Below are 26,104 nucleotides of genomic sequence, written 5' to 3'. Positions count from 1 at the left end.
GACAAGTCCGTTCTGATGCGTTGCTCGTATGCTCCGCCAGGGTTGATCCATAAACATGCGACGCGGAGAATTCCTAATGATTACAATCACGCGGGAACGTTGATCGAGGCTATGAATGAAAATTGGACAGGGGTAACGCGCGTTTCACGCCCAACCATCAAAGAAAATGCGTTAGTAGAATGCAAAAGGAAATGTATAGTATATATCGGGTCATTACTGATGAAAATAATTTAAATATGTAACTTTATATTTTCACGTTGTGTATCATATAATACATTTTCAATATATTGTTGTGATGCAAAACAAAGTAATATGCTAAAGACATAAAATCCTCTGCTTGCGTATCGAATATTGTCGACTAAAAGATTGTCCGCACGTGATGAACATTAATTATAATCAATTCTCAATTGATGCTGTTGGATAATTAATGACAGCTTAAATTAGGATGCAGAATTTTATTTCATTTTGTATTTTATATCTTACACGATATAAATTATCGGTTTTTGTTTATTATCATGTGGATGAAAAATAGGAATTAAGATTAGAAATAAGTGAATATAATTGTGATCGGCTCTAACCTAACGATACTAATGGAGGATTAAAGATCGTTTGTCTGAGTTTATGATCTAGGTGTTAACGTAGATTCGAGATTATTTTGGCACTTCTTCCTGTTATTTTAAACAACTTTTGAGTTAAATTAGAATCAAAATATATTGCACTCCACTTTTCAGAAAATAAATGATCTCCCAGAAGAGTAATTTAATATTTGGAAGAATTTTAGTTTTAGTTATATAAGGCAAATAAGAATGGAAAATAATGACGGAGGATATTGTACTTGAATCATAGTACTGAAACCTACTAACAAATTCAAGTTACGTACGACGTATAACAATACGACATGCAATTCTGTAAGATTAAAAACATTTTCTTATACATTTCTTTTATCAATATTCTCCATTATATCGATACGTATAATAATATATAAATATAATCAATATGCTTCGTTTATCAGAATCTTCAAACTATGACTTATCCCTGACATAAAGGAAGACACATTTCATTGAATAAATATAAAATAGAGATATAGGAAATCTTTCATCGTAAAATACGTATTTATTTCATTTCACAATTAGCATAAATCCTAACAAATCTCGCTTATGAACCACCGTAAGAATCACTCGATCCAAGCGATAATTACCTTAATCCTTCGCCACTTTCAAAGTACCCAATTCTCCAAATATGCATCACCAAACTTCAAAACGAAGGCACCTAGCAAACACTTTCGAACTGACTCAAACCATCTGCTTCTAACAACTCCTAATTTCAACGGCGCGAATCAGATCTATTACCGTAAATATACGTACAAGTTTCAAGAATAAATATGTCAAATCTGAACGCAGCTGCTTCGTTCATCATTCACGATCCCTCGCCTCCGGGTTAATCATCCGGTGGTCCAAAAGAAAAGTTTGGACGACGTTCAGGAGAAACAGACAGTCGTGATCCGGACGCGGGTCCACATGTCACTGGGTGGCCTACATTTACAAGTTAAATCCACACCGTGTTCCACTGTTCCAGTCTATTATAAATTGGACTGTCGACGAGTAAGTGCCGCATAGTAGAACCGTGAAAAGCTTCATTATTCCGGTCTCCGCGCAGTCCGATTCCTCAGGGACGAAGAGATAGAGGAACAGATAGAGATTCGAATGTGCTATGTGTGGGTGTTGGGGAAAGTGTTTGGAAAGTGAGCGTAGAGGACAAGTCAAAGCGGAAAAGCGAAAGTGAAACGAAGTATTAGGTTTTAAATTTTCATGATAACTAGGCGAGGTTCTCGTGGTTACTCCTGCCATTTTTATTAGTACGTCACGCTTTGTTCCAAAGTCTCGCGAACCTCGCTTCTTCGCTTCAATTGACTTCCTCCGAGAAGACCTACAAATATCAGTCTTCTTTTTTAATTTTCGTAGTATTTTTTTCCGGGAGAAAAAGATACGTTCAAGTGTACTCTGAGCAAGTGTACTGGAATGTTCACGACACGTCGGAACAAAACATGACAAACCAATCAAAACCTGATCAAAATCAGGAGAATCACAAATATGAAACGAAATTGTTGAGGACCTTCGATTTCATGGAGTCAATTGAACTTCTGTGCACGATTTTAAATGTGTGAAATATATGCAATTCTGTTTTTACATAATGAATTCACTTCTGAAGAAACGCGTCAATAAGAATAGCGCAATGAAAAGATAGAAAATTGAATAATTGCATGCTTGTTCTTTAATAACAGAGATATTCAATATATATTAGAATTCAATACTTTAACTAAATCAATTAATTTATTTTTCCAGGAAATATTCCGAAGAATTCTGATGTTTATTGTCACTTTAATTAAAATTTACTATCAACCGAAGAAACATCAAAATTCTTTAAAATTAAACAAACGAGATTTCCTTGGCAAGAATCGTGTGTATGTTTATTATTAGGTGCATCCGTCTTCGAAGTATCACGCGAATTAAATTCGCGATCTATATAAGCTTTCATTGAGTCTATTTAGAAACATTGGGTCTAAATCTAAACCTAAATAACTATTTGTATTTATGGAAATTTTATTCAACGCGTAATTATTTCTAACTTTTAACTTAATCCAAATATTTATTCCTGATTACATTTACATTAATATCTACGATCGAGTATATTTAATCGTGGTAAAAGATGAAGGCCAAAGGTTAGAAACATCATAACCTACATTTCCTGCCTCTTATATAAGAGTAATTTTAAAATTCAATATGCTGTTAACCAATTCCGCATCAAAATTATCTTTCTTTTGACTTAGAATTAAATATGTGGTTAACCATTGTCCTAGATACTTAAAAAATGTTAATAACATTAACTATGTAGTCTAATATTTATTAAATTAAATCAAAATAACAACTAAAGAAATATTTTTTAAATGTCAAGATGTCGCTTCTAAACAACTTGTCTAGTATCAGACGTACCAGTCAGTCACTAATACGTTCTGATTTAGCTGAAGAATTTATATTGACGTTTTATTGTTAGATCGTAATTGTGAACAAGTAGTTAATCGTTCAGCACTTACATGTAATTTAATTTGCTGGCGAAACTGTTTTATAACCTTACCTTGTCACCTTGTCCATAGCGCAATAAAAATTCCTGCAAGTATATATCGACTCATAATCACGTCCAATCGCTCGATTAAATGCCGTTGCTCTCCGCGTGCAATTTCCCGGGGATAGCCGCGACAGGTCGGCGCTCGAAGAATGACGACGAAGAAAAATGCAATTTCGCGTGCACGCCGATTCGGGAATTCCAGCATGCGCGGCCGGACAAACAAAAACGAGTTAATTAAAAGCTGGCTGCTGCAGAATAGGTGGAGAAACGAAGCCTGTGGACACACAATGCCGCGTTTCCTGCGTGCCATCCGGCCTACGTATGCATATGCATACGCATTCGCACGGAAGATGCAATTTTTTGCCGCGTGGAATGCATATTCCGTCGATCACAAGCGCAGCAATTTCGGACAAGCGGTCACGATCACCGGCTCCTAGGGAATTTCACGGCCAACGTCCATTCCCCATGGATTCGTCGACGAATGTCGCGTATTCCATAGATTCCGGGCAACTGCAGTGAGGTTATGTTCATAATGGAGTTCGTTGGCTATTGTTCGGATGGGTTTGGGTTAGGTTTCAGAATCCATGCTGGATATCTGAATTGTGGAGGCTTGTTCAGGTTTCAAGCAGGAGGTTTTAACTTTAGTTCGGAAATTTTGGCTGACTGCGATTTTTTTAGGAATTTATGTTTCAGAATTGCTGTAACGTTATATTCATGATAAAATTCAGTGGTTATTGTTTGGACGAGTTTAATACCGAATGACTGGTATATGTTTAAATAGCTGTCTGAATAAAATTAAGTGTTTATTTAGATTTCAGACAGAATTTTAGTTTCAGTTTAGGATTTTTGGAACACCGTGGTTTCTTTCTGAATGTATGTTATGTTTCATGGATTTCGAAACTCGCAGTCGCATTGTTTTTATAATGCAGTTCGTTGATTGTTGTTTGGATGGATCTGAGAATCAGTTGTGTATATCCAAATGTTTGTTCAGGTTTTAGGCAAAGTGTTTCAGCTTTAGGTCAGAATTTTTGGCAGACTGCAAATAGTTTTATATGTGTAATGGAATTCATCGTTTCTTGTTTTACTCGGTCGGGAGGATGTGTAATGTATGTCTAAACGTTGCATCGTGTATAGATTTGTAATAATTCCGGATCTTTAATAAATCTGTAACAGTTCAATGTAATGGATTTAGTAGAATTAAATTCTAGGCTGTTTAAGACATATCGAATTGAAGAGTGTACAGATACATAATGTAATAAGTATGAGAGGATTTGAAAACGTTTGAAGTGAACTAAATTGTAAAATTTTTACAAATAGAATTTTGTAGTAGTTTTTGAAAGACTTTTGTGTTTTTACCGAACTGGAATATAATTACTTGGTTAATTCTTATTTTCGTTTTGCACAAAACTGGCTTCATGTAAGGACATTAATGTTGAAATGTTGCCTGTGTAAGTTAATATCGTGAAGATACTTGTACAATTTTGCAAAATATAATGTTATATTATAATAAATGTTAAGTTATACACCATCATAATAGAGTCAGTAAATTATCCTAGAATTGTTTATTCAGTTTACGATAATGATTCTTCACAAATTGATTTCTGATATCTCCGAAGAGAATATTAGCTAATTGAGATCCGTGTGATAACAGAGTACTCAATGTACATTATACTGAAAGTACATCCAATACTGAATATATACTGGGTATATTTATGTATAAAATGCATATTGTATGAGAGCACCATAATTTAAAGGACTGCATATTAAAGCAAGCTATAATTAAAATTGTTTTCCAACTACTTTAGATGAATTTATGGCATAATATAAATATATGATTCGTATCTTTGTATGAAAAAATGTATATATGTTTCTCAAAATCGTGATAAAATTTATTCAGTTCCTAAAAAAGAATGACGTCCGGAATTAATTAAATCAAGAAAAATATTATATCCTTTTGATAAAAATCTACAAAAATTTCCATTACTTTCATAATCAAAAAAAAAAAAAGGTGAGTGCAAAAAGTTCTTGATGACACTGTGAGAAATTTTTACAAAAATGACAAGCTGTTTAACATTCTGAGAACATGAGAGCATAGAAAGCTTTATCTCAATAAATCGTCATATATTCTACCAAAAAAATGTTTCCACCGTGTATAGTTCGTGATGTAAAACCAATGTCATAAAAAATTCATCAGAGAACTAATTTTTCATCTGCGATAAAGTATTGCAAAAGGCTCGTGGCATATTCTTGGTAATGCAGACTGATTGTAATAATCGCGAGCAAATTAAATTGCGATTCACGTCGCGAGCACAAAACTCGTTAAGGACCCATGAAAATTGTATGGAAAATAAATTGCATGGCCCGGGAGCGCGGAATTACCTGGCACATGCAGCCCGGATTCATAGGAGTTAATGAAACTTTCAGCTAATGCACACAACGAACAATAAATTAGAGGAGGCAAAAGGAACGCAGAGAGCGTAACGCGATTTGAGGAAACAGCATGATTTTTCCTCACGCTTCTAGCGGTGCATTTTGTTACATTTACTGAACTCTGCTACTATTTTATTTTAATAAATAAATTGTACTCGAAATTATGTAAAATACCTGATGAGTTAAAAATTTAATTTTCAATAAATTTATACATATATATGGCTTTATCGGACATTATTATAAACTTTATTTAAAAACTTTATTCGAATGAATTTAGATTTTAATATATATAAATATAATGTTGTAATATATATGTAAGATAAATTAGAAATTCAGATAAAGAACATAATTTTTCTGAACTAATGACTTGTCATGTTACCCTCGAAAAGTCAGTGGTACGAATTATAAAATTGTCACGAAGAAAACTGAAAGATAGTAAGTATTTTAATCGCGAGGGCTAAAACGTAGGTAGCGCTCGAATTTTACATGGTTGCAGTCGACGTAAAAACTCGCGTTTCGTGACCCGTCAGATCGCACGTCTCGATTAAAGGAATCGAGGCAAGGAACTCCTTTGATCTGGAATCCGAGGCCCGACAGGCCAAAAAGCTTGGAACGATGGATAAGATTGCGTTTTACAAATGCTCTATCAATCTTACAGCAACTGTTAATTTTCCAAGATGGAAGTACGACACTTGATTGACTACCAACGTGATTTCGTTAGAATTCCATTCTTAAAAATGAGATTTTAGTGTAACAACATTTCATTCGAATGAGAAAGAGAAAAAAATCGGACAATATTTTAAGTTATTATGTGCTGTATTCGAATATATTTTATGGGCATAATATAATAAAAAATGGATAAATTGCGCTAAGATAATCCGCAGTTTTCCTAAATAGAATAAAGAGATTCGCGAATTCTCGAAGAACCGCGCATTAACTGAATTTATTGATCAATAAAGTAGCCAGTTAACGTCATCCATAAATTTAGTAATTCATTTCCACTGGCCGAAACCCCTTTTAATTTATGTCTATTGTTTATTCATTATACCGTTTAATCTTTGATAAATTCATATACCCTTTTGGAATCGTTATTCAAAGCGATATTGGATTTTTAAAAGATGTGCAAATATAAAGTAGAATTATTAAATGTACAGAAGCAATTAATTATTTAAGTTTACGAAATCTGAAACATTATTTAAATGTAAATTAAGGACACGCGGTGGTCATATTGTAGCGAAACGTACTATCTGTGTCTATGTACAGTCTTTTAAATTTATTTCTCCGCTTTGACTAAGCAGTTCTTATCTCAAATAGAAAATCTCCAATATTAATAGAATGTATGAACAATCAGTTGAGAAAAAAGATCCTGATTGCATTCAAAATGTGAAAAGTTTCATTATATCAACAGAATACAATTTTAAAACAGTTAAAAATTTCAAATGACATATATACGTATTACCAAAGTTTAAGATATTCTAACAAATGTCCGAAAATCTCTTTAAAAAGATTAAATATCGTCTCGTCGCTATCTATAAACCTAAAATCTTCAATAAATATGTATGTAGCAATAGATCTTAAAATACCATAATTTACATACATACAGCACCACCCATAAATATGCATTGGGACACTTGCAATTAAATGCCTTTCATTGCTTTCATATTTTAGTCATTTTATTAGAAATCTATTATTTCATTCGTATCATATATGTCTTACAATACAAAATATTAGATGAAGCAAAATTTGTTCAAGTTTCACAACCAATGTAGCCAAGTGTATTAATGGATCTCAGCAGTAGGAACAAACGAATTGATAAATTATTTATGACAGAAATAAAGTAGTATTTCTTACAAGTAGATACTACATGTATCATTTAATGGACATTAATAAATAATTACTACTACTGCTGCTGCTGCTGTTAATACTACAATAAAGAATAGCTGCCTCTTCTTTAAACCTATTCTCTTTGTTTGAAACTTAACCGTTCATTTATTCTCAGATATTTTCAGAAATAACAGGAACAATAAAAATGACGACACGAAAGAAGCAGCAAAATAGATAGAAAAACGAAGGGAAACTAAACGTTACCACGACAGGAACGATAAATCACCGGTGTAATATCTAGTCACGGCAGGTCAGGTCCCAAGTCTCGACGGGCAGACGCAGCGAAGTCTTATTCAATTCGCATGCTCCAAGAACGCTGCGATTACATCGCGTGACTCGATGCACCGGTTCGGATTACACGTGCCTCGGGATCTTGGTGATCCTAAATCCTGTCGGCCCTTGTCACCCAGCTCCAGGAACTCCGAAAACGACGTGGGCGACCGACTACGTCGTGCCACGCTCGACCAAACACCTACAGACAGTTTGTGTCTGGCCAGAGTCTTCCGTCTTTTTCGTGATTCCTAGCAATTTTCTGCTCTCTTCTTCACTTCTCCTCGATTTTTATAATATTTTACGGTTCTCTGTGATTTTCTAAAATTTATTTCCATCTTTTTAGCATTTTATATGATGCCAAACAATTTTGCAACATTTACAATGTTTTACTGTTATTTACTGTTTCCTGTCATTTCTTTTCTTTTTTTTTTTTTTGTTATTCTTTCTAACTTTCCGCAACGCTTTATAATTTTATTACACACATTAATATCTATGATATGCAAAAATATTCTCGTCTCACAAAAAAGGAATCTAAACAGCCGATTACTTTTCGTAGTGATATTAAGCTACACCAAGCTACATCTTCTTCCATAAATCTGTACCACGACGAGTTAACCTTCTTCGTCAACTTATTTCTCAAATAATTTATATTTCTTTCCGCTTTCTGAGATGTTGATCGTTTTTGTCGTAACTGGAAGCGGGCGAGCATTTTCCTTCGTCACGTTTCATAAGCGAACCTTTTATTCGGCCGCTCGACTCGTTTGTATTACAAATTGCTCTAAGAAGATTTCCGAGTCTCGCGTCCTTGGTACCTCGCTTAGATCCTGATTTATACTTCTCGATCTGCGCGTCAGCAACCGTGGCTCGTTCACGGCGCTCTTCAACGACAGAAATTCTCGAGTATATGTCTCCACTGTGCTGAAACAGAGCTCATAATGCGAGGAGAATTTTTCCCGTAAATCCGCACGAAACGCACCCTAATTGCGATTATTGCAACATTTCTAGTGCTGTTGTGCAAGTAACATTAAATTCCAGATTTAAATTAGCTTGACTTTAGAACAAACAATCCCATAATGTTTTTTAATTCGATGCACGAGGATGTTATAGATCTTTTAAATAATGTGTATAGCAGTATAATAATGTGTAGATAGATTCAAACAATGTGTTAAATATGCTGAATTAATTTAATAACTCTAACAAACAAGATAGTTTCGAATTTGGACTTAAGTCGACACCTCGAACATTCATAAAGCACGCACCATGTGAATCAATGAATTTCAGTAGAATCAAAGTATTCGAAAATACGGTTCTATCGCCAAATTTACAGTTTATGTCATCGATCCAAACCTGAAGGTTACACAAGGCCGCTACGTTAACGACCAACGCCAACCCTCTTGTCTTTGCTTTTTCACAAAAGAAACCAACTCTGACAATCTTTCTCCCCTAGCCTCTACGTACGATTACGTTCGTACAGTAATTGCTGGAGAAATAGGAAAGCGCAAGTGGCCAGGGGTTCGCGAAAATGAACTCACACACCCTCTGTCGAATTGACCTCGCTGCTACCGGGGGTGGCAGATGGCTCGGAAAATCTAGGATTACGAAACTAACGGAAATATCGAATTACTGGCACCGAGCAAACGGTCGCGAACGAAGAAACGACCGTCCGTGCAATTGCGGCAATCGAACGGCGTATAACCGTGTCTCCTCCGCCTCCCTTGGGGGTGGTTTATGGGGGTGACGCGTGTTCCCGCTGAATGGAACTATTCCCACTCCACGAGCGAACTCTTTTCCAATTGTCTTCGTAAGAAGGACCTCTGATTGGATCGGATAAATTGAGATCTTTTAATTGGAATAGGGTGGAAGACGATTCTCGGCCGATGATTATGGAAAAATTTCAACGGAATAGGTTTTACGCTTTGGGTGTCGGCTATGGTGTTTCCATAGTTCGTACTTTCGGAAGAGGTTTCTCTTCTTCGGGGCAAACCTGAAAAGTGACATTTTCGTAGAAAAATCACGAAATATGTCATCGTGAAATTTTTAAATCTAAAGAATAATACTTCGCTTCATTACCAGTTAACCATCATTACTTTCAACCACCTTCCAAATCATTTAAATTATCGCAATGTCAAATATGATTCTTGTAAATTTCCTGATGGAATAAAATGTAAAATTCGGCCAAATTAATCATCGTGATATTGGCAGCGACTAGACTCGATCGTATTTTGAAGTATTGGAAGGGGGCGGGTAGGGATACGCATGGTGCTTCGTTAACCGCGTCGGGCCTTATGGAGTATCGGAGGTCGGCGAATTTCGCGTCCCGTGAAATCCCGCGGGTGCCACGAATCGGCGATCAAGCGACAAATTAACTCTGGATCGCGTCGTAGATCGCCGCGGGTGGCCCCACGACGCAATGCGACGCGTTAAACGTTCGCGGAACGCTGACGACGGCGCGTTATCTGTGTTGCTTTTTCACAACCGGATGACATCCCCCGTAAACAGTTCGATCGGCCGTGTTGCTTCCGGGAACAGGATCCTCCATGTAGTTCCCGGAGGAACGTCGATATCTCCTTGAATTCTACACGGTGATTAGACTAAGTTTAATAACTATACAGGGTGTTTCGGACAAAGGAGACCATTTGAGTATTTATTGAAAAACATATATATTTAATAAAAAATTAATATACAATATAAATAGTCATTTAATTCTTTAAAATTAAATTTAAATTATTATTAAATTTGTAATACTTTTATCATCTCTGCGAAATATATAGTTGTAATTTATTGTATTGCGAATTATTTGTATATAATTCCACTATTTCGTTTGTCTATTAATAATTATTCTTTTATTATTTAAGTCTTGTTAAACATGTTATTTCAAACAAAAAGTTATTTTGATCTTCCACACTATCAAAAAGTTCAGATTATTTTACTGAAGAAGCAGGAGAGGAAGAAGTATCTCTCTGTTTATTTTTGCTCTCGCGATAAAATTGTATTTTTTACTCACGCTTTCGAAATTAGAATAATTTAAACGGATCATGTTTAATCACGTTGAATAACATCAACATCTTATGATCAAAGAATTTTTCAGCCTCCTTTGATTCAGAGGAACTTCAATTACAACTCAAATAAATTCAAACTCTAGATGCGCTTAAGTCAAACATTCTAAGAAATCCTACAAGATATTCGCCGTAAGTTTTGATATTAGCACAGAAACTTCGAGATCGAAGTACTACGATATATACGAATTTCTACGATATATATCTGATTTTTAATAATTCGTATATAATTTGTGAATATACACAAAACCGAAATTTTAAATAATTCTCAAGCACGTGGTGTTCTTTTAAATTTCGTCCAATTCCAATTCCAATAAGGAACAGTACCAAATTATATTCTATAGAAAAACTTTTCAAAAATCTACTTTTTATTTTACTCGCAATTCTTCGGCCAATTTACATTACGCAATTCTATTCTTCAACATCGTGGACATAAAAGCCAAGGCTAGGGATTTAAATCTAATTAACCAAATAGAAATTAATGGAAATTTATTTCATTCGCTAAACATTATAACAAACACCAAACTTTGAATATTTGGTGATTTTAAATTTCCTATAAATCGATCAAAATCCGCAATCTACTTATTACCTTTCCAATTCCTAAACATCAGCAACTCTCCATAGTATCATTTTCCTAAAACTCGATGCCGTGGTATCTCTTAAAAAATTTCTCAAAAGTCCTGCAGGATAATTCGAAAGCAGTTGAATCCAATAACCGTGCCGGAAATTTGTACCAATTCGAAGGTTGATCGGCAAGGAAATAACGTACACCTTTCCGCTTGAAATCTCGTTCGAATTTCCATGGACGTCGCGATGAATCGACGCGACATACGAAGCTGCTTCTCTCTGGTTTCTCGCTCGTTTTCCAGCTTTGGTCTCCCGAGGAAAAGGACGTGGATCAACAGCGCTGAAAACGTGGAAGCTAGGAAACTTGGATCCGATCAAGAACAATAGCAGACACCGGCGATGACGGTTTATCGGCATTCTTCGTGACGTTTTCTACGCTCGTGTACTTCGTTCCTTTTATCGTATTGACTTTATCTTTCGAGAATAGAGATCCGAGCACACGGAACTCTGCAGGGAGATTTACGAAGATCGTTTTTTAACCGTAGTTCCTGGTTCTCGCTCCCTCGAGGATGCATTTTGTTTGAGAAGGAACTTTTGCCTTCCATTCGAAGAGAATAAGTGGAGGTTTTTGAGTTTCTTGTCTTTTTTTCTTTGGTTTCACGTTTTCCGAGCGGCGAATGAATTGTGAATTTGAAGAATAATTTTTTCAGAAAATTAGTATTTTTGATTGATATTAAAGTTAGTTTCAAGTATAATTTATTTGAAGGTTATGGCTGGTGATGGTGATGCGTGAGCACAGGCTGATTTCTGTGTTTAAGCACTGACCTGTTAACTGTTTTAAGTGTAAGTTATAATAAATTCATATTGTTAATAATTTTTTGTTCGTGAAATTTATCTTATCTTAAACATCCGAAAACATTTAGCAACGTGGGTCACCGATGGCCACCTTCGCAGTCAGCGCGTTATCGAAACTCTAATCTTTATTTTATACGATCCAACGTTGATTTTCGGCCTACAGTTAATTATTTATAGCTACGTTGATCTGGAAAGAGGGTAAGTGTAAGCGAGTAGAAGCTTCTACGTTTAACCTGTTGCGTCGAGGGCGGATTTATCGACCTGTGTCGATGAATATTTCACAGGAATCGTCAAGTCTCCCGACAGCGTGATAATAAACTGTGATTTTCATGGCTGGAAAAAGTGGAACATCGATGAACGAAGTTTACTCAAACCAAGGATTATTGAAATCGTTCAAATTCTTCCCTTCCATCTCTTCTTTCCTTCGCTATTTATCTGCCTTTTATGGATTAGATTACACGATCGAATATTTCGTTTGTTCGAGGAAGCGTATCTTGTATTAAAATAAGATTACGTTGAAAGAATGTACCTTCGAAGTAGTTTAGCATTAATATCAGAGTGATAAATGAAAAATTCGTAATTTTTTATAGAAATTTCAACTTCTTTAGTCGTCATGATTATTACAATGTTAACGAAATTTCAAAATGCTTCGTATAATACGCGTAATATATTCATAAAGGAGGTCTGTGATAAGTCTCCGAATACTTTCGTGAGCCACTTTTCACTCTCTTCATTACATTCTGAAATATATATCTCGAAATCTACAGAAATCTTGATCGCTCGCCAAACGCGACAAAGACATTACGCTTTCTACCTGCCGTTATTTCACCCTCCCTTTGTTCGTACCAAGTTTCCAAGTAAGCTTTCCAATCGAACAGCCAGTAACTCGTTGTTCGCCGAAAGAATCTTTCCGTTATCATCCATATTCAGCCGACACCATCGTTCGGAGGAAACGTTCCATGTTCTAGGAACGGCAGGCTGCAATAACGATAAAACTGTCCCGACCATTCTGTGGCCGCAAACCGCAAATGTAGACGGCCAACCAACCCCGCGATGGCGGGGATAGTTTCCCATGGAAACAGCTTCAGACAACAATTCCGTGGGACATCGATGTTTACTGCACGTCGAGTTAACGCAAAGACAACCCCTGTGCTGCTTTGGACGCGACCGGAAGAGAGAACAGGATCCGAGCGCATCGATCTCGCGAGGGGGCGGACAGGATCCCGAAAGGGTTTCATGCTGCTACAGCTCGACCGGGGATTACATTCCATTGGCCAGCCGATTGTTTGGCCTTAGCAAAGTCGTGTGTAACGTTCTTTGCCACTTCCGTTCTTTCCTACTTCCGCTCTTTGTACTTATTTAGCTTGCAGCTGGATTCCTTGTTTGACAATCGAGTTAATATTGTAGCTTTAAGTAATTTTGAAGATTTTCCTTTTGAAGTAAAATTTCTCTTTACCATCGCAGTACAATCATTAATTAGCAACCACGTTAATTTACACAAAAATGAAGAGTTAAATAGTTATAATTGGGTGAATAGTTAGGTAAGATCAGTGTGTAAATATATGTATCGAGAATTAAGGCTAAGTGGTTGAGAGTCGCTTTTTGTAGTTAAAAATAAAATATTATTATTATTACATAAAGATAAAGGAAAACATATAGGTATTAGATTAAATAACAGATTTTAACATGTTTCAGCAGTTTAAATACACTCGTTCATGAATTTCTAGTCCGAATTATTTCTGTAGGACGTTTTAGGAGTAAAGAGTATTGAGAGAGAATTAATAAATTTGGGAGATGTATTAGGTCGTCCGAAAAGTTTCTTTCGTTTTATAAGGAAATAATGGATGCACAACATTTTCCGTTTTATATTATTTTATCGAATTACGTATAATCTATTTTGTTCTATTAAAGTAAAGATCACAACGTTCGACAGATTAGGTTTTAGATGCATCGTTGTAAAAGACGGTTCTGTAACAGAAAGACACCTTTCCGACAACCTAATAATAGACGAGTAGGTTATTGAAAGAAGGTATTAGTGATTATATTCTATTGATTTATACTATTAAACTTCAAAACGGATCTGAAGATATACATATAGAAGTAGATAATATTTATGAGAAGTATGCAATTCGCAAAAATTCTAATGATAGGCGATCGAATATTTTCGTGGGTCACTGTGCTTTCAACTTTTTACTGAAAGACATAATTACTCTACGTACAGCGAAATTTGAGGCATGAGATTTATTCGAATCGCAACGAATACGTGATTAATAGTTTCGAAATAATCACCAGCATCTTCCATGCGTTGTTTCATAACGTTGAAATTTAACAGTCGTTAAAAATACCTAAGGGATAATATTTTATGCTATTTGAAATACTAATAAAAATAGTAATGCGAATAATTTATATATAGGACAAAAGTTGTGTGATCTTGGAATTCATACGGACTTCAGTTATACCAAGCAAAGATTTTTAACAAGAATGGGCATCTGGTAGATCGACTGGCTGTCCGCCCAGTTACGTCGAGTTGCTCATCTTTTTGTCCTCAGACCCTCTTCTTCCTCTTCGTTTCCTGCCGGACCTCTCGATCGTTATCTAAACGATCTTCTGGTGCGCTGGACCGGCGTCTCAGAGTAAGATAACGCATTGCCAGGATCCCTCGTCCTTGGGACCACATTCAACGACCGTCTGAACCCTGTTTCTCTTATCATAGACTCTTTTTCTTCTTGTCAAGCCAGCGAATTGTTACGTTAGCCATCGTTACGTTATTAGGCGGAAGGTACGATAGGGTCGTTTACTAAGTTTCCGTTTGGAGACTGGTACCACAGTCTCTGTCTTCTGATTGAATTTTCAACGTTCGATACTTGTAGCTTGATTAATTAATTAATTAATTAAGAAGGTCCTTGTTACGTTGCGCGGTGATGTTGAAGAAAATTAGGTAGAAGGGAAAATGGAGGTACACGCAAGGGAATATATATCTGTCTAGATTCTGGAAGCTTGAAACATGAGCATATCATAAAGTGTGGTATGTAGTTCCGAGGTTCTCTTCGAGCATTAGATAAATTAAACATTCCAAATTCGGTTATTGATATTGCGTGTTGTATTTTGGCAATTACAGATATTTCATCAAATTGATCATTATTAAATTTGAATTAATTGGATATTGAATACCGAGTGTATCAAATTGATGTATATGAATGATTACTGCTGCAACGAATGCAAATAGAAATATGTAATTACGCTTCTACGTCAATGAACATTTTTTCTCATTAATTGATTTATAATGATATTGATCAAATAATGTTACCACTTTTCATTTCCCTTCCTTAACATTTTTTTCTTACTTCTTTAAAAATTAGAAAAGAAGATGAACTTTCAATGCCACATTTTTTCTATAAAATTTAATATTTTCTTAATACATCAAATAAACGTTTTCTCTTTTTGCATCTGTGCAACACGTTTATAAGGAAATTGCTCAAATAAACGTCTCGCGTCTCATATACATCCCAATTACAATTAGTAATAACATATTATGTTATAATTATTTTACTTTATTATATTATATCTATTATATAAAATTGTCATATGATATCACAATACGTTATACATTAAAACTTATAATTAATTTAATCCTATCTTTGCTCTCCGTTTTGTTCTTTTCAACATAATTATCCTTAGGTTCGTAAAAGAGTGATCCATTCCAAAAAAGGCTCTAAACTATATACAAACTTTTTTCGAACATTTCCCGCAAATTGGGAGAATTCTATAAAAGGGAGGAAAAAGCAAAAGAGTCTATGCTATCACCTCGACTGAACATTTTCAATTTCTCGAATAATCCCACGATCACCACCCGATAACAAAAGGCGGAAGATTTTTCATGCTCGTGGAGTTGCAGCAAATTTTCCGGAAGTCCCTAAACAAAGAGAAGACTCGGTGTAAAGAAAGAGAAGAATATCGATACGGATAGAAATCGAAGGCAATCGATGGAACATCCTTTGCATTTCGCGAGCTGCATACCGTGGAATGTTATTTCGCGGCGAACGCTCGGTGTAATGGGATTCTCCGAGGACTATCTAATTTCTTTCGTCCATTTCTCTCGAAACGGAATTCCTGGCCGTATGTTCTTTAAGTAATGGCCCGGCAACGCGAAGTGAATTTACATTTCGATGGGATCGACTTCATTCTCGGTCCTCCCACGTTCTCGCTCTGTTTTCTTTTCTCGTATTCGTCCGTCCATCTTTTTCGATAGAAAGAATCTTAAGTCGGCTCCCTTCTTTCTGGAGCACAGATGTCGCAGGAAATCTCCTGCCGATTCTGTGCAAATGGACTAACCGAGGGCAAATCGAATGAATCGAGTCTTGATAAGTTTTGTTAAAGACAATTTTGTGAGATTTTGATTAGGTTTCCATTTGTTCCATACTTTGCTCGAGAACAGTAACTGGGGCTAATAAACGTCTTACAATAATGTACGTGAGAAACCATCTTATATTTAATACCATCTTATGTTTAATGGTATTGCCATTTTGAAATTCAAGCTTTGTAAAAGGCAAAAATCGATAGACTAAATATATCTGTAATATCTGTGGGAAAATAATTAAGATAATTTCTTTTTTTTTTTTTTTTGTTACAGGTGAGTGGTATAAACATATGATGATTATCTTCTCCAAATTATCGTCTACAACAATTTTAATGTAAGTAAGTAACTATAAGATTAGTAACATATATTGTAAATACTCTGTATTTTAGATTAGATATAGATCTAGATATAATGAATATCGTATCGTTTGACAGTACTTTCAGTTACAAAAAATTATAAAAATATATAATCAGAAAAAAAATTTATTAGAAAGCTTTAATGGAAAATAAATGTACGGACGACAGTATGCGAATGTGTTACCATAGCAATGACCTCCACAGAGTTAAATTATTTCCAACTTGACCCGATATACCACCAAACGCCCTCGAACCATTGACCAATCCACTTACTTTCACAACTAAAACCTACTCAATGTATTCCTCCGCCCTTTCATCAAATTTTAACTTCTTCATACCACAAAAGAGAAACCATCGTTGGGAAATCTTTTCCAGTAGTTACACGTCGCTAATTGCTGGAATTGAGGGGAAAGAATGTCCGATCGTAGAACTATTCGTTTGGATACTCGAGTACTAGGAGGAAGCAGCTGGTGCTGGTGAGAAAAGGGACAAAGGAAAGGGAAGTTTTAACGAGCCTCCGGTATTTGCATACGTCTCATTAGCGATTTTTAATTGCGAGTAGGCGGCCACTTGTTCCTTGGCTGTTTCTCTCCTCTTCTTCTTCGACTAGTAAGTAGAATAAAGATATCGTTCACACTGATTGAAACAATTAACTCATCACTTTGGTGATCACGTCGTGTCATTCGCGCGAAAAACAGCAAAGTGAACGAGTTCGTTGTCGTGCACGAGAGTTGTCTGTTATCATTGCGGTGATAAACCATTGCCTCCGGTTATCAGCCGCTAATTGCGCGAAATGACGCGTTCCTAAATTATTTCCGTAGCTCTACAGCGCGCACGTGAACAGCCTAATTGGTGCAACCTTAAATGTTAATTATAATGAAATATATAAATGTGTATATAATATTATATTATATTTGTATAAATATATAAGTAAAAGGTTTGAATTAAATGAGTTTAGAATAATCTCTCTTTAAATCGATATTGTATCGGAATCGAGCACCGTCCAACAATAAATATAATCGGTTATGATAAATAAATATTTAAATTAAATAAATACTTTCGAAAGATTTTTTGGTCACATGGTTAATAGGGTAAGAAATAGAACATGGATTTCAGTCTTGTGACAGATATTGAGTTTATGAAAAATAAAATCCAGCTTGTATTTAATAAAATATTTGAACATATCGAATCGTCATTAACGCATTAACGCAAATCTTTTCGTTTACTTAAGCTGGAGACCTATAATTATCGAGGGCAATATGTACCATCACGAATAATTGGACAGAACAGCGACAGTTTTTGCTCGTAAACACAGTTCACCGGGTTGCGCGTGGCAATTAAAATACTAATTACGAGTAACGTTGACACGACGCGGACGTTCGTTTAATTTCTTTCGATTTAATTACCGATTTCACACTCGCATTTGACGCCACGTGGCTCGTTGCACACCTGCGTCTGTAAACATTTCGCGGTTCCGGATACCCGACCTGTGTCTAATCATTTAGAACGTTTCAACTTTGAACGTATTTTAGACCTCTGTTTGACGATTATTAATTGAAATTTGATCACGTTAAAATCGCCGTACTTATTACTCTTTACCTTTGGTTTTATGTTTGTGGGAAAAATTTGGACTTTACTGCGAACAATTTATTGGAAAAATAAAAGTTGAGCATTAGCTACATGCTAAATCCAATTTAATGAGATTAGAAAAAATCAATTATCCTTTGGTTTGTAAAAAGTGCTTAATAAAAAAGAAGCTACTTATTATATATTTTCTTAATAAGATTGCTATGTACATGGCTTCCAATGATATTGATTTTATTTATCAAATATGAAATCCCTCGAATTAATAATTATATTATATTATATTATTATATTACATTTAATTTTCTATTTTAGAATTCTAAAACTCGAGAGGAAAATCGGTAGGTACACTTATCGCTGTTTAAAGTAGCACGAAAATTGTTAAGTTCAGTCAAGTGATTTAAATCAAGTTGGCTTCTTGTCGCTTCTAATCGAAAGTTGAGTAAGGAGTTATGACAAATAGCATAACGATCTATCCTAATATAAAATATGAAGAATCTAACATTTTGATTTTAAACCCATTAAAGTGAAACTCCGTTTCTTGCAGCACCGGCGTGACATAATTTAATTAAACCGGCATAACTCAATGAACCTCGTCGAAATTTAAAGTTGCATCTAATTTAATTAAACTTCAATTTAACTTAGCTTCTACACTTTCACATAACTATCTTCTATTATCTACGTCAATCTACGAAATACCTCTTCTCGTATCTAATTCTCCTCAATTTCTATTCCAAGCATAACTTTACTCGATAATACGTTTACTGCCACGCGAATTTTGTATATTTTGCCCTACGGTAGGTTGAAATATGCTATGCTATACTATTTAGCATACTGCTTTACTATTTATTTAATACTTATTTTTATATTAAATATTGAAATATTATATATATAATATATTGTATTTTTCTGTCAGTGTCATTTTTAAATTATTTGCATTGTTGACAACTTTTTAGTCCGTGAAATTTATCATATCTCAATCGTTCAAAAAAAATTGAGTAACTTGAATCATCGATGACCATCGTGGCAATCAACATGTTAACGAAAATGAAGTTTTTAATGCTTGCGTTACGAGAAATAGGGAAAAAAGGGAACAAATGTACAGGACTTCGCTTTCCTTTAATTCCCCTGGTTGCGTTGGTCTAAAGCATAGTACATTTTTTGGAACAATGTTTGCTTTTAATTCTTCGACCTTGTTATTATCCTTGCAATTTATTACAATACAATGAGAGTTCACATCCCGAAACTTGCAGTCTATACACGTCATTTTATCGCATCAAGAAAACGAAATAGAAAGTTAAATGAATTTAAATGAAAAGACGTTACTCTTTTTGTTCGACTTATTTTCGCACGCACAATCACCACTCGACATGTTGTGCCACGATTTTGGGGACACCCTGTACATCATTTAATTTCCGTTGGATCACAAATCGGAACACTTGCATACGGAGTTGTGAATGAGATTTTCATAGAACCTTTATTTAGATTCGTGAATTATGCGAGTATGCTAGAAAGATAAAGAGATCGATGGCTGATGAATGTAAACAGATTGCCAAGCGGTCCAAAGCGGTGAACGTTCGTCGGCTATGCTTGTGACTGTATCATAGAACACACGCATCGACAGGATTCAATGCGCTAGTATCGACAGCTTTTTTCGAATATCTCGGAAACTATGCTCGACCGATGATTATATGTATAAAAAAATTACTTAATTAATTACTTTAAAAAAATTAATTAAAAATCATCGCTATCGGTGAGAGAGCAGTCTTCCGACGAGTTCTTCTAACGAAGAATGAACTTTCACGTTGTCCGGAAAGATTGCATTTGAAGAAAACAGTGTGATTCGCGGAAAATGCACTCCTTATACGCGTATGTATAGATAAAAGTTAGTGAAAATTTTCAGTTTTACAACGTACCCAAAAGTCATCGAAATCGGAAGATACTTAATTTTTCTGTAACTTCATCAACAATATCTCCATAAAGAATTTTGCAATCTACCCCTTGCGAATATGAGTATCATTTTAACACTAGAACTGCCGATCGTTAACGCAAAGCGTTAAAAAAAATACCTAATAATAGAATATTTTTATATTTATTGATTTATTACTTTCTTACAGAAGCAATTCCACGTTATGTAGTACATTTTTGGTATTATCAATTCATCCGGTGCCATGATCCTTAAACGAGGGTTGACACATTTATAAAATTGTAGAACCTGTCATTTTGACTGATGTGGTGTTTCTAGTGTTAGCATCTAGCGATCTAGCGATCGATCCGGAATTTTCCTGATAACTGATATCATCATATCGAATGATACGCGGTAAAAATTTGAAAAATGTGTGGGAAGTTGAAAACGAGGAAACTGGTTAATTGGGCTTCGATAAATAGATTACAAGACCCTTTTATACTTTGACAAGTACTAATCATTTTGACTAGTATTGATATAAGTAGCCTTGATACAAAATTATTTTGAGTTTGAATACATAAAAAACAAAATAAAATTCATTATATTATTCTTTTAGTTATCGTTGCGAAAGTCATTATATCATTGCGGAAAAAATATAACATGAAGTAGGAATTCTAAAATAAAATTGAAAAACTAGTCAATTAGACTGGTGTGGTAGTTCCACTGTTAAGAAGTCGTAATATCGTTGAGACAACCAAACAAAGTAGCTGTTCATCGATAACCCGTTTCAATCCCGTTCATCTTATCAACGATCACAGTTAAACCATTTTCCTCGTATCTGGCGAGTGTAGGTGATACTTTCCGTTACTCATCACTGATATCATCGAGCCTAGACGTTTAAAACATCCCCCTTGGTAATTAGACATCGAGTCTTGGAACCCGATATCCCGTTCATCTGCTTGTAACCAGAGATTTTAGCGGTCAAAGCTCGAGCCTTAAGCCACTATCTCTGTCCCCGTTGTCCAGTAAATTCGACCAGTTTAATTCTCGTGCGGCCATGCCACCATGCAGAAACATTATGTTCTTTGTTTCATGTTATGCCGGAGATCCGCCTCCTACGCTCTCATATCGACGAGTTACGGTCACTCGGACGACTAAACATCCGAGAGAGATCACCGCGGGCTTCCTCTTGCCATACGATGTTCCGGAAAACTGAAGAAGCCATTGTAGAACGACGAGGAGACGCGCCGCGCGGGATACTTGACGATGGTTCTATGCTCGTTTGAGAACAATGACGACGGCGGGATCGTTGAACTGAAATATTTGAAGTTCCCTGTGATTTTTATCTTTTAAATATAGTTATCAGAAACTGAATATACGGTAACTAAATATTTCTGATTGAATGCAGGAAGATAAAGACTGCACAAACCAAATAATAAACTACTATAGTTTCCTGCAATTTCGAAATAGTAGATTTTTGCTACATCCGACTTTACACCGTTTCAATTTGCAGGATGATGGACGCAAGTAAATGGACGATGCTTTTATCCTTGTTTCATACACGGATAAGAGTTCGTCAGCGGAGCTCATCCGCCGTGTTCCTCTAAAGGAAAAGGTTAGAAATACGGTTTAAAGGAAATAACAGGACAGATTTGGGATTTTCACACGTTATACAATGTACGATATATCAATGTAATCTTTACTACGTTTATTTAGTTAAAATCGCGCTAAAGACTGTTTATATCATATTCAAGTACCAGTTTTAGATATGCGAGCTCTTCCTTTTAACATCCTTGTTGAGGTTATGCGATAGAGGAACGCGTGGATGAATTTGTAATAGAAATATATATTGAAGTAAGTATAAGTACAAGTATAGTGTATGCCGATCTAGGTCCTCATTCTAGCAGTGTTACATTACAATAGGAAAATGATATGGAGCACTTTGATATATTTATAGCAAAGGATATTGTCAAGAAGTTAACTTTGGTGTGTAACTCTGGCTGAAGGTTACAAGAAACAGCAATAAAAATCTACTTATAGTTCTTTTGTTTCTAGAACTTGCAACCCAAAAACAACATTTATATTCAAGTACCAGTTTTAGATATGCGAGCTCTTCCTTTTAACATCCTTGTTGAGGTTATGTGATAGAGGAACGCGTGGAAGAATTTGTAATAAAAATATATATTGAAGTAAGTATAAGTACAAGTATAGTGTATGCTGATCTAAGTCCTCATTCTAGCAGTGTTACATTACAATAGGAAAATGATAGGGAGCACGTTGATACATTTATAGCAAAGGATATTGTCAAGAAGTTAACTTTGGTGTGTAATTCTGGCTGAAGGTTACAAGAAACAGCAATAAAAATCTACTTATAGTTCTTTTGTTTCTAGAACTTGCAACCCAAAAACAACATTTATATTCAAGTACCAGTTTTAGATATGCGAGCTCTTCCTTTTAACATCCTTGTTGAGGTTATGTGATAGAGGAACGCGTGGATGAATTTGTAATAGAAATATATATTGAAGTAAGTATAAGTACAAGTATAGTGTATGCCGATCTAGGTCCTCATTCTAGCAGTATTGCATTACAATAGGAAAATGATAGGGAGCACGTTGATACATTTATAGCAAAGGATATTGTCAAGAAGTTAACTTTGGTGTGTAATTCTGGCTGAAGGTTACAAGAAACAGCAATAAAAATCTACTTATAGTTCTTTTGTTTCTAGAACTTGCAACCCAAAAACAACATTTATATTCAGGGGCACAATAATATGGGCCTCTCGTTTTTTAATTTTTTGCTTCAGTAAATTTTATTTTATTCGTAACGGCAGTGCCCAGGTTACGGGTATACAAAAGAAAAAGATGTAGAGTTTTCCCAGAAGTAATTACTTCAACTATCCTAAATCACTCGCCAATTGCAAATACTTCAAATGTATTATTTCTGTTATAGCATGAAAATGTGCATGCGTATTACGTTTATCGGCATCATCTCAATAGGCATATAACCACACACGATACTATCATTTTTCGCTCGAATGGGCCACAAGTGGCAGCCATAAAATCAACTAAAAAATATTCGACCGCTTTATCGGCTAAATATCTGTTGCCGAACTCGATTATTTTATCAGTCAACGTTATTTAACTGGGTCTTCTGCATCAGCTTGGGAACGAGTGCCACGTTTGTTCGTTTATCGCCGTGTGTCCAGGTTCATGCGTCGCTGACGCTTATCATTATCGTCGCCAGGCACGCACAACATTTCCAACTCGCTCGTTTTCCGGACGGAATCCACTGAATCATCGCGTGTAACCCATCGGAGGTCCCTGCGCGGCCGGAAATCCAGGGGACCAGGAGGGACGATCGGCGATTTTTGAAACGACCCAAGGCACGTAGGTGCCCTGTCATTGGTGTAACTTAACAGATGTTGAAAATATTGGAAATCGAAGGGAATCGGAGGTTTTTGATATTGGAACGATTTACAACAGCCGATAAAAGAAAGTTGAAAATTCATGCACTATAAATTTCAGTAACTTTTATTCCAGAAATTTTAGTGAGTTATTTAGAAGCTTTGTTTCCTCGACGATTTCGATTTTCGCTCTTGAAATATATTATCAAGGTCATTATTCTGAACAACGCACATAATCGCTTTATGAATTTAAGTCGAATATTTAAGCGTTCGTTGTGTCGTGCATATCAATAACAATTTTTGCGTATTTTATTTAAACTTGAGATATTTTTTAACATGGAAAAAATATAATGGAGAGTAATTAGATATAGAAGGATTGAAATACGATGACCAGGAATCGTAGTAATCGATGCCTAGAAACGATTCCAGTAAAATATTCAATGGAATCAGAGAAACGTCGCTTCCTAAACGATATCCCAGCCAATTACTTGAAATTCTATCCTCCTATTGGTAATTAAAACAACAGATGGTATCGTCGATCGAATGACAGTATTCGAACGATACGACGTTGCAGGGATGCATCAGGATCGAATGAAACAGCTCGCGAAATCTAACAGCGTGGCTCTCGATGGACCGTGGTTTCGCTACATAGCAGATGATATCTGTGGGACCAAATGCACGTGGTAATGGATTCCCGGAAGGGTTGAAATTAATTATAGAACGTTGTAGCTATTAGGAAGGAAGCACGGTCTGCGTTGGCACGATAACAGCGACAAGAACTTTGTTGTTTTCGAATTGAATCGTGCATTCGCCTAACTAGCAATGCCGCGTTCATTAACTTATTAAGTATTAATTAAGTTCGTTTCCTGCTTCTGCTTTAACGAGCAATAATCGCCCTATCTTCCTTGTCAGACGATTATGTAACTTGTTGTTTCCAAAGCAACGCTAAAAATATTATCTTTTAATTATCTTGCAGTGTAACTTTGTTTATTAGTAGACAAAATACTATGTCTGGGAGAGGCAATCGAGTTGTATAAAACTCAATTTATTATTATTATTACGGTAATGTTTTTCATTTTCTATTAAGATTTTGTATTTAAAGATTGTTAGGGTAATAACTTTCTTTCGATTCATTCATCAAAATTATTTCCTATTTTCAAAGTAAGTGTCAGAAAGAATCTGAAACCTTTGTCTTCACGATCCAATTCGATTTTCCAATCAACGAAGCCAAAACGAAGTTAGGTTCGCCTAAATTTTCCATGAGACGAAACACGATACTGGCTCTTTCACTAGCGGATCTACACAATCAACACGGGCAAATTTCAACGGAGCGTCGCGCGAACGGCTCGATGTTGCTGGATAGAAGGGATAATCTTTCCTGCCTGCGCACCATTATCCTGGCTAAATTGGTATCCATTGTTTGTTGATGGGCCTGCTAATTACCTAGCGCCGCGCACTGACGTCCTAAAGGGTTCAGGGATTAAGTAGATCGGTAGGTATTAGTCTGCGGTTCTTGGTAAATGCGCACTGTCTAGTACAGCCGTAGCTCCTTGCAATAAGTTTCCTTAATGCCCGCACCACCGCCGTATCGAAACGACCGGATTAATGAATTCCTGAAGCGAACTCTGTCAATTTTCAGGTTAACGCGGCTCCTGTGTCGAAGACACGGTCTAGTTTAATCCTCTTTGGTATTTGACATATGTCTGCTATGTTGAAATCTGCTAAGGTTTTTTTTTATTATTTAATTTGTACTTTACAATTTGTTCAGATGGACATTTGGTAAATTTTTCTAACTTAATTGCTAAATAACATGTGGGATACCATCTTTGAGTTTGACTATTTTATTTCTTTAGCGAGGTCAGTGGCGTGTTTTCTTTTTAGTCTTCTTTCTATGAGAGTTTTGCTCGCTTCAGCAGCCACCTGGTTTGGATATGTTGCCGTTCTTTTCTTGTATTTTTCTCTGTACCTGTCGATATACTAAGGTGCATTGCATATAAATAGTGCATTGCATATGATTGCTTGATGGTCGGTTTGGCTTTCAGAAGACTCACTGATCTCATACAAAGCATAGGAATTACCCTGGTTTCTTAATATAACGATTCTGTTGCCTGTCATCTACTAATACTAATTATAGGTTAAATAAGTATAACTTTCAGTTCATGAATTCCGAATTGATTATGACTAACTTACTGTCATGGAGTAATACATTATATATGTCGGAGATGGGGGGACACTGGAGCCTCCCGTTTGGAACTATGGGAAAATCCCGTAATATTGTAATCTAGATTCTACTATAGCCGTAATTAAACA

General features: G+C 35.7%; 2 protein-coding genes across 7 annotated transcripts in view; one reads left to right on the top strand and one right to left on the bottom strand.

Moving 5' to 3' along the window:
• LOC122570165 overlaps positions 1–1,298 on the bottom strand; it is a 64,465-nt gene extending 63,167 nt beyond the window's left edge. The window contains exon 1 of the mRNA XM_043732144.1: positions 1,199–1,298. The gene's annotated coding sequence lies outside the window, so the exon portion shown is untranslated. The remainder of the gene's footprint in view (positions 1–1,198) is intronic.
• Positions 1–26,104, top strand: part of LOC122570163 (tyrosine-protein kinase transmembrane receptor Ror) — a 352,187-nt gene that overhangs the window by 152,065 nt on the left and 174,018 nt on the right. For 3 of the 6 annotated variants that reach the window (XM_043732137.1, XM_043732138.1, XM_043732139.1), the window contains one exon: positions 16,819–16,879. The exons of 2 other annotated variants lie outside the window; for them this stretch is intronic. The gene's annotated coding sequence lies outside the window, so the exon portion shown is untranslated. Of the gene's footprint in view, positions 1–1,511; positions 1,602–16,818; positions 16,880–26,104 lie in introns of those variants that run through there. One more of the 6 variants, XM_043732136.1, reaches the window with a different exon arrangement.

The sequence above is a fragment of the Bombus pyrosoma genome, linkage group LG8, assembly GCF_014825855.1.
Source record: "Bombus pyrosoma isolate SC7728 linkage group LG8, ASM1482585v1, whole genome shotgun sequence".
Taxonomy (NCBI): Eukaryota; Metazoa; Arthropoda; class Insecta; order Hymenoptera; family Apidae; genus Bombus; species Bombus pyrosoma.
This window is presented reverse-complemented; position numbering and strand designations above follow the sequence as displayed.